Below are 8,667 nucleotides of genomic sequence, written 5' to 3' on the forward strand. Positions count from 1 at the left end.
TAGGGCATTGACTGAAGTGGCAATCACAACAGAAAGTGTGTTGGACTTCTGTGCACATGAGTTTCTATCTAGTCCTGTATTAAGGGTCCTGCTGCTTATAACAAACATAGCAAATGAAAGATGGGACCATGACAAAACAGGCATGCCTGAACTTTGTTAACCCTTGCAGCATGTTGGCTTCAGCTTACATAGTAAAAATCTGATGACAGAATCCCTTTAAATGTGCCTGGAGTTGTGTGGCATTCATCACCCGGTGCTGAAGGGCATTGTTCACAATGACGCGGTCATCAGTGTGGGCTGTGGACAAAGGACGATCACTCCTCTGCCTGTCACTCTTCGAGTCACTCTCTACAACCTGCTGATGACACACTGTCACCCTAAGCTCAGTGGCCACTTCTGCCTGAGAACATCCTTCTTGAAGCCTCACAATGGCGAGGTAGTGCTGATAAATTGTTAGGTGTCGTCTTGGTCTTGATGTTAAAATGTGAACACCATTATGGGGAAAACTGTTTAAATACTAATTGAACCCTTAAATTTATTGGGTGACTCATGGATCAAACACTGGCTGTGAATTTTGTCATTAACCTCCTTGTCAGAGAATAGCAAAAAGTGCTGAAATATTGAACAATTGGACAAGTGCACTCAAGAGTTTAGAGAAGGTCACATCAAGATCACCTGAAAATGTTGGAGGGCATTTTCAGATCATCCTGAAATTCCACCCGAAAGCCAAGTTGTCATGCTTTGATTGAGAGAGCTGCAGCCGGTTTCTACAGTGTGATCTGATATCAAACGTCTGCATGAACCCATACAGAAACGGCATGTTTCAGCCATGCTCAGCAGTTTGCACAGCACCACCTCCTTTGCTTGGCGCTAGTACGCTCAGTCTCAGCCATGAAGACCAGAGATGGAGATAAACACCCACATACACATTAGACTGAGTTTCTGTATGGGAGCCCCCAACTCTCCATTAAAGGGAACCTGTCAGGTCCAATATGCATCAAGGACCACGAGCAGTTCTAGGTGCAGATTGCTAATCCCTGCCTAATCATCCCTCTAATTAGTAGCATAGATACAGATCTGTTACCGTATGCTAATGAGTGAGGGGACTAGTCCCCTGGGTGTTAGTTCCCCTTGCTAGTCTGCTCCATTAGCATGTTAGTACACCCCTGTGGGCGTGCTAACATGCTAATGAATGTGCAGCATCAGAGGATGATCTCACTCACCTCTCCGCTGCCCGATGCTGGATTTTGGCTCAGTGCGCATGACCCCAGAGTTTCGGTCAAATCCAGCGTCTGATGTGATGGCAGTGGAGAGGTGAGAGATCATCCTGTGACGCTGCGTATTCATTAGCATGTTAGCATACCCAAAGGGGCGTACTAACATGCTAATGGAGCCGACTAGCAAGGGAACTAACACACAGGGGGACTAGTCCCCTAGCTAATTACCATACAATATAAGTTCTTTAGAAATACTTTTCTAAAGATCACTATCTATGCTTCTAGATACAGGTACAGTTAGGCAGGGATTAGCAATGTACACCCAGAACTGCTCGTGGTTCTGGGTGCATATTGGACCTCACAGGTTCCCTTTAACTGATGCAAATCCAATGAATGGGATTCATTTCTTCTTCTTTCGTCCGCCTGCAAGATAAACCCATTGCTAGAAATGTGTCAGAGTCTCAAAGAACACTGTAGCGCTCAGCGGTAAGATCTGGGTGTCTGGAGACACTTAGCTAATGTGAATGGGGGTCTTAACCCACTGAACCAGATGGACATTATACCAAAACCTAGAATGGCAACTACAGATATGAGAGACATCGATTCAATGACCATAACTAGTAATGATGAGAATAGTAAAAGTTCTGTTCTATAAATGGGCCTTCAGGTGCAGGGCATCTTATGCGTGTCTTTTTTAATGTCCGTATTGACCCCATCCCTATAAGCCAGACCAACTTTTACCTTGGGATACAGTATAAAGCCTAATGCCCCTGGCAGTGCGGCAGGTCTGTAACAGCTCCAAACTGCAGGGGGCTATGATGAGGCCAATAAAGGGCTATACCACTACCATTAGCAGCGTATAGCTAAAAAGTCATAAAGAAGTATAGTTCAGCTAGAATCGAAAGGAAAAAAAAAAAAAAACACTACATAGAGAAGCCCACAGAAGTGCGGAGATCGATCCCATCTACTCTCCTTCATGAAAACATGGTGGGTATGCCAGACCATAATGCGATGGTGATAAACAATGGTCAGATAATTAAAAAAGTGACAAGTTCTTGAAAGCCTAAATAGAGACTGACTGAACTGGAATAAAGCAGAATGTGCTGCCAGCAAAACCTGAACATTCCTTATAGGCAATAGATCACCTATTGCATGTTTTTCCATCATAATTTTATTTTTTTTACTCATTGTCCATTAGATTTGCTTATCCGGTCATGCTGGCAACATATTATGCTCTATTTTGTCATTATCTATATTTGATTTAGTTTTTTTTTATCTCTGCCTTCGAAATCTCGTCATTACCAAATTACCTTCATTATTATGAAATTATGGCTCGGGCATGTGTAGATTATTTGATGTATTTATGATTAGCCTCCTGTATATTCGTTTGTTAGATAGGGTAGGCTTCAGCACCATTGTGGGCTTGTCTAGTTGGCTGTTTTTAGCCTATTTTAAATTGGTTTTATATCCTTTTTGGGTTGCTTTTTTAACGGAAAAATGAAAAATAAAAATACTTATAGGTGATCCCTTGTTTTTTGGCACGCTTTCTTTATTCTGTTCCTTAGCTTTCTTATGGTGTGCCATAGGTTGATCCTAGTTTATAGGGTGGTGCCCTCTTAATATCTTAGGACACACCTTTATATAACAATCAGAAAAAAAAAAAAAAAAAAAAAAACTAAACCCAACATATAGCACAAGCTATACAACTTACTAATGTAGTTCAGTTAGACTTGCTGCCTGTAAAGTCAGGTAGCCGCTCTATTTCTGGTCTTTTGCTTGATACAAAGCAGCATCTCCGGTGTCGGCAGATCATCCAAGCTCGGCGTGCAGAGGGCCGGCAGGCTGACCCGGCACATTTTATTACCTTACTCCACACCCTTCTCTGGGATAGCGGATTGATAGACAGAGGGGCTTCACTCATGCATCTGGGGAGGTCTGCATGCAATAAGCTGTCCTGAACCAAAAGTGGAGTTGCTGAGAGTCAATAGTATCTTAAGAGGGGTGCACAACATGCAGCCAAGGAGGGGGGTGGGGAGTGTCATGTGATCCTCAATGCCTTTATGCAGTTCTCAACAATCTGATCACACATGGCTGACCGTGTCTGGTGGCCGGTCATATGCATTTTTTATGCTGTGAAGTAAAAGTGTCATGTAGCACAGTAGCAATGGTTAACCATTGACTGTGTACTGTGAGCCCATGTCATCTAAGGAGGAGGTGACTTATAGGCCCCCAAATCTACTGACAGGCTCCCCTTTAAGCTGCGGCCACCACCAGTGGGCCCTTATACACAGCATGCTAGAATGCTGTATATAAGAGCCTAGACCACTGTGTAGAATGTAAAAATCCCTTTAATACTCACCTAAACTGTCCCTGCGGTGGAGTTGGGTCATATGGGCGTCTCCGTTCTCCGGTGCAGGGGCCTCTTTTGGCCATCTTCATCCTCCTTGTGAAGCCTGTGCGCATGGCATGTTCTAAATCATACACACTCACCGGTCCCGCGCAGGCACACTACAATACTTTAATCTGCCCTGCTCAGGACCGCAATGCCGGCGAGTGTGAATGACATAGGACGCGTCATGCACCCCGGCTTCAGAAGGACGACAAAGATGGCCGAAAGAGGAGGCACCGGGGACGCCCATATGACCCAACTCCACCACAGCAACTGTTTAGGTAAGTATTATAAAGTGATTTTTATGTTCTACACAGCGGCCTGGGCTCTTATATACAGCATGTTAGAATGCGGTATATAAGAGCCCACTGGTGGTAGCCGCAGCTTATAGGCCCCAAATCTGGTGACAGGTTCCCTTTAAAGAAGTGGCCATGTACGACTACTGCCATAAGCATTGTAGTTTCTGGGAAACGGGAGGCACTCTACTTTTTCAGTCTCCCACAAGCTTCAATGGAGAAAGCTGAATCCATGGTCTCTTCCTTTCTTGAGTGATAGAGGTCCTTTTCTATCCTCCTGACAAATGGAGGCAGCACCTAAGACTCGCAGCTATTAGATATTTATGTAGAGATGTTTTATTGCAGTCCACAGGGTTGATGCAATCTGAATGTACCCTTGGTCCATCAAAGGTTGTACACCCCTGCTTTAGAGGCAGTGTGTCCGTACTAGAGATGAGCAAGCACTACCATGCTCAAGTACTTGTAACGAGCAGACAGACGCTTGGATGGGCGCGACTCAAGTATAATGGAAGTCAATAGGGAACTTCCATTATACCCAAGTACTCTAGTCGCGCCCATCCAACTGTCCTACGAGTACCAAGCACCTAAGTATTGTAGTGCTCGCTCATCACTAGTCAACACCCAACATACGAAAGCTCTGAGGACTGAAATACAAGTATTGAGCAGCAAGATTTAACAAGAAATCTGTCAGGGTGAACCCTCCTATGCTGCCTATTCGAACATGAAGGTCATAGGAAGCTGAATAAGAGGATACCTTGATCTCTGCAACCCAATATTTTATTCCAGAAAAATTCATGTTTTTCTTACTATGTAAAATGAGCTGTTAAGATCTATGGGCCGGACATGATCCCCCTGCGAACCTGTCTCCAGAGCTTAATTTTATATCAAAGGGGATGTTAGTGTGAGACATGTAATGACTGACAGTGTGCTCTCCTTGTCTCACACTGGTAACGCCCCTTTGATATAAAATAAGCTCTGGAGACAGATTCCCAGGGAGATCTATTGTTGAGGAGGACCTTTCCATCAAATACTTAATTAACCTCTTGACAAGGGATTGTGGGAAATATGTCGATTTGCCTTACATAATTCAGGTTTCAGATCATACACATGACACATATAAAGATGGCTGCCATTTCCTGTTCACCACACCTTGCTTGGAATGCAAGGAATGTCCAGATGAAAGAAGACCGCCATATAAGGGAAGACCCCTGGTCAAGCTAGAAGACCAACCCACAGATCAGATTACATCATAGACCAAACCATCAGCATGGATCCACTAAATGACGTCCCTCCCATCACCATGGTTTCATCCACTGGAGTCAGACCCGCCCATCAACAGCAACACTGATCTCCCCATTGGCTAGCCCATGAACTGTCCCACTAAATGGGCATATCTGAACTTGTGTACGCCCCTAGCCTATATCAAGAGGACACATGCTCTTCCCTGCTCTGTTCGGTGCCATTTCTAGTGACCAAGAAGAGACTTCATATCCGACTGTCTGGTGTGAATTCTTTTATGCATGCACTTGGCCTATACCAATTTGGCCAGGCAGTAGGCAACTAGTGATCTCTGGTTAAGAGTTCACCCTAACACTATGTCCGGCTCATAGATCTTAAAGGGAACCTGTCAGGTCCAATATTCACCCAGAACCACAAGCAGTTCTGGCTGCATATTGCTAATCCCTGCCTAACAGTGCATGTATCTAGTAGCATAGATAAAGAGAACTTTATAAAAAGTATTTCTAAAGATCTTATATATACACACACATATGCTAATGAGCAAGGGCACTAGTCCCCTGGGTGTTCGTTCCCCTGGGTAGTCGGCCGCATTAGCATGTTAGTATGCCCCTGTGGGTGTACTAACATGCTAATGAACGTGCAGCTTCAGGATCTCACTCACCTCTCCGCCACCATCGTGTCTGACTCCTGAACTGCAGCTCAGTGCGCATGATCCTGGACTTCTGGCTTCAAACTCATGTAATGCGCATAACCGGAGGTCCGGGAACATGCACACTGAGCTGAACTCTAGGAGTCAGACGCGATGGCAGTGGAGAGCTGAGGGATATCATCGTCAGATGCTGCACATTCATTAGCATGTTAGTACACCCAAAAGGGCGTGCTAACATGCTAATGTGGCCGACTAACGCCCAGGGGACTAGTCCCCCCACTCATTAGCATACGTATATACAAGATCTTTATAAATACTTTTTCTAAAGATCTCTATCTATGCTACTAGATACAGGGACAGTTAGGCAGGGATTAGCAATATGTACCCAGAACTGCTCGTGGTTCTAGGTACATATTGCACCTGACAGGTTCCCTTTAACAGCTAATTTATATATTAAAAAATAAGTATTTCTCTAGAATAAGACATCGGATCACTGAAATCAGGGTATCGCTTTATTCCACTTCCTATGCCCTACATGCCCATATAGCAGGGCTCATCCTACAGACTGATTCCGTTTAGGCCCTGTGCGCACTTTTTTTGGCGTGTTTTTGCTGCAGAAAATTTGCTGTTTTTGTTCATAACCTTTCTGCAGTCCTTCCCCAGCAAAATCTATGAGAAATCCAAAATGTTGTGCGCACACTGCGTTTAGTTTTTTTTTCCCCCTACAGGTTTATCCTGCAGAATTTCTGCAGCAAAAAGTAGCATCATGTCACTTCTTTCCCACAGGTACCTGTGGTTTTGCCATTGATAAATGGTTAAAAACCGCAAGGACAAAATCACGGAAAATCCGCACAAAAACTGCACGCAGATTCTGGTGCGTTTTTTTGCACCAGGTGCAGAATTCTACCAGAGGGTGCAGATTTTGCTTAAGAAACATTTTCACAGTGCGCACAGACCCTTAAAGGGTTATTCCACTGAGGTTTTTGTGGATGATACTGCAATAAATATCCAGGGGTAAAAGGTTACTGTTGTATGAAAAGCTCAGGTGGTTATTACCTTTTAGGATTTTTCCTCAGAAAGGATTAGAACGAGCGATCGAATTGTTTGTACATTTTATTACTCAAGTGTATGTCGATCAGGTGTTAAAAGAAGAAACTTTGTTCTTTAAGGAGTGGGGGATGAAGGGGGTTTCCTTTCCTAAAGAGGTCTTGAAGAGTTTCTCTTTCCCTGACGCGTTCGGTGCCACCTTCTGATTGGCCAGTGCCTAGTTTGGAGCGGTTTCTTTCAGGATACACTTCAGAAGGACCGTAATAGGCATTTTTTTCCAACAGATGTTACCTCAAACCCTCATTTCAGGGGGGAAAATGTCAAATATGGGAATGCTCAGAAAAGGAGTGCAGGGGTTCATATCTGTAACATGACAGTGAGAAAGCTCCACAGTCTACAGGAAGACTCCCAGATACCTGAGAAACAGATACTAATGATAGACAGGTGCGGCAGCACGGCGGCTCTCAGGTTACCGCCATCCCACCTGCTAGGATTACACCGTACAGCCCGCACCAAGATCTCCTCTGCCCACCTGTTCAAGGCAATGGAAAACATTTTATTTTCGGGCATGGATTGGATCTTCAGATGCCACATTGGTGCATTTCCCCCACACTTAGCTACAAGTAAGAGTGTATATTGGGTGGAGTAGTCCCCCAGACATCGGCTGGATAGAGATAATATATATATTTATTTTACAATTTGTCTATATAATACCTGTGTGTGTGACCTGTGCCCTATCTGCAAGTTCCTGGGAAATGACAGAACTCTGCATAGTACAGTATGGGGGAGTCTGGTAACCTCCCCCTTCTCTCTTTTTTTTTTTTTTTTTCCTCCCCTCCTGCCAAAGCTGATAATCTGGGGATAGAGTACAACTACCTGCGGTAGGTGAGGCAGCAGCATGGGCACAGCCGCCCCATACTGCAATGGTGGCTCCGGCATCTCCGTCTTACAGCATAAACCCATACTGATCCTGCCAATTCTTCCTGAACATATATCGATGGCCGCCTTGGTGTGAGACACTAATAAATATATATTATATATACATACATATACATACACACATATACATATACATATACATACATACATACATACATACACACACTATACCTATGGGGACTACCCAGGATGAGGCTGAACACTGGCCATTGGGAGGACTACAAGTCCCACAATCACCTCTCAGCAGGGCAGACGGAATATAGGTGGAAAGTTACCAGTCGTCCACCTCCCACCATCAGCTCCTAGGTCTGGAGCCCTGCAGCGCCCCGGGTGCCGCACATGGCGGCCGCTCACCTCACACAGCCCGGCTCCCCGCACTCTTCCGCCGTCACGTTGATGTGTAGTCACCGTTTCCCGGCTGTGAGCTCTTCCTCGCACCTGCTCCGGCCCCGACCAGCTCCGCACCTGCACCGGCCGCCTACACTGCGACGTCACCGGCCGCCAGCGCCTCATATACAGAGGGAGGGACACAGCGACGCCTGCAGGAGCTCCGCGGAACTGCAGTGGAGGAGGGAGCGCCCGGCTGTGCTGTCCCCGGGTACAGACCGTGTGGAAGAGCACCATCCAGTCATCACTGCAGAGCTGTCCTTGAGCCTCGGGGTGTGTTCACACTGAAGCGTTTTCCGAGCAGAAGTACTGTATATGCACAACACGTCCTTTTCAGGCTGTGCAGACCCACTGAGCTTTTCAGGAGGAAGACCTTCAGGAACGGCAATTTTTTTTCATTAAAGGGGTTTAAAGTTCATTTTAATCTATAGATCTTGGAATAATAATTTCCACAATTGGATGTGGTTAAAATAAAATTCCTGTACTGAGATAATCTTATATATG

At 45.2% G+C, this 8,667-nt stretch overlaps 1 protein-coding gene across 3 annotated transcripts in view; it reads right to left on the reverse strand.

Annotated features, from left to right (window-relative positions):
* Nucleotides 1-8,250, reverse strand: part of LIMA1 (LIM domain and actin binding 1) — a 79,079-nt gene extending 70,829 nt beyond the window's left edge. For all 3 annotated transcript variants that reach the window (XM_075337264.1, XM_075337262.1, XM_075337263.1), the window contains exon 1: nt 8,131-8,250. The gene's annotated coding sequence lies outside the window, so the exon portion shown is untranslated. The remainder of the gene's footprint in view (nt 1-8,130) is intronic.
* Nucleotides 8,251-8,667: the final 417 nt, after the last annotated feature.

This window comes from Anomaloglossus baeobatrachus, chromosome 2 (assembly GCF_048569485.1).
Source record: "Anomaloglossus baeobatrachus isolate aAnoBae1 chromosome 2, aAnoBae1.hap1, whole genome shotgun sequence".
Classification (NCBI taxonomy): domain Eukaryota; kingdom Metazoa; phylum Chordata; class Amphibia; order Anura; family Aromobatidae; genus Anomaloglossus; species Anomaloglossus baeobatrachus.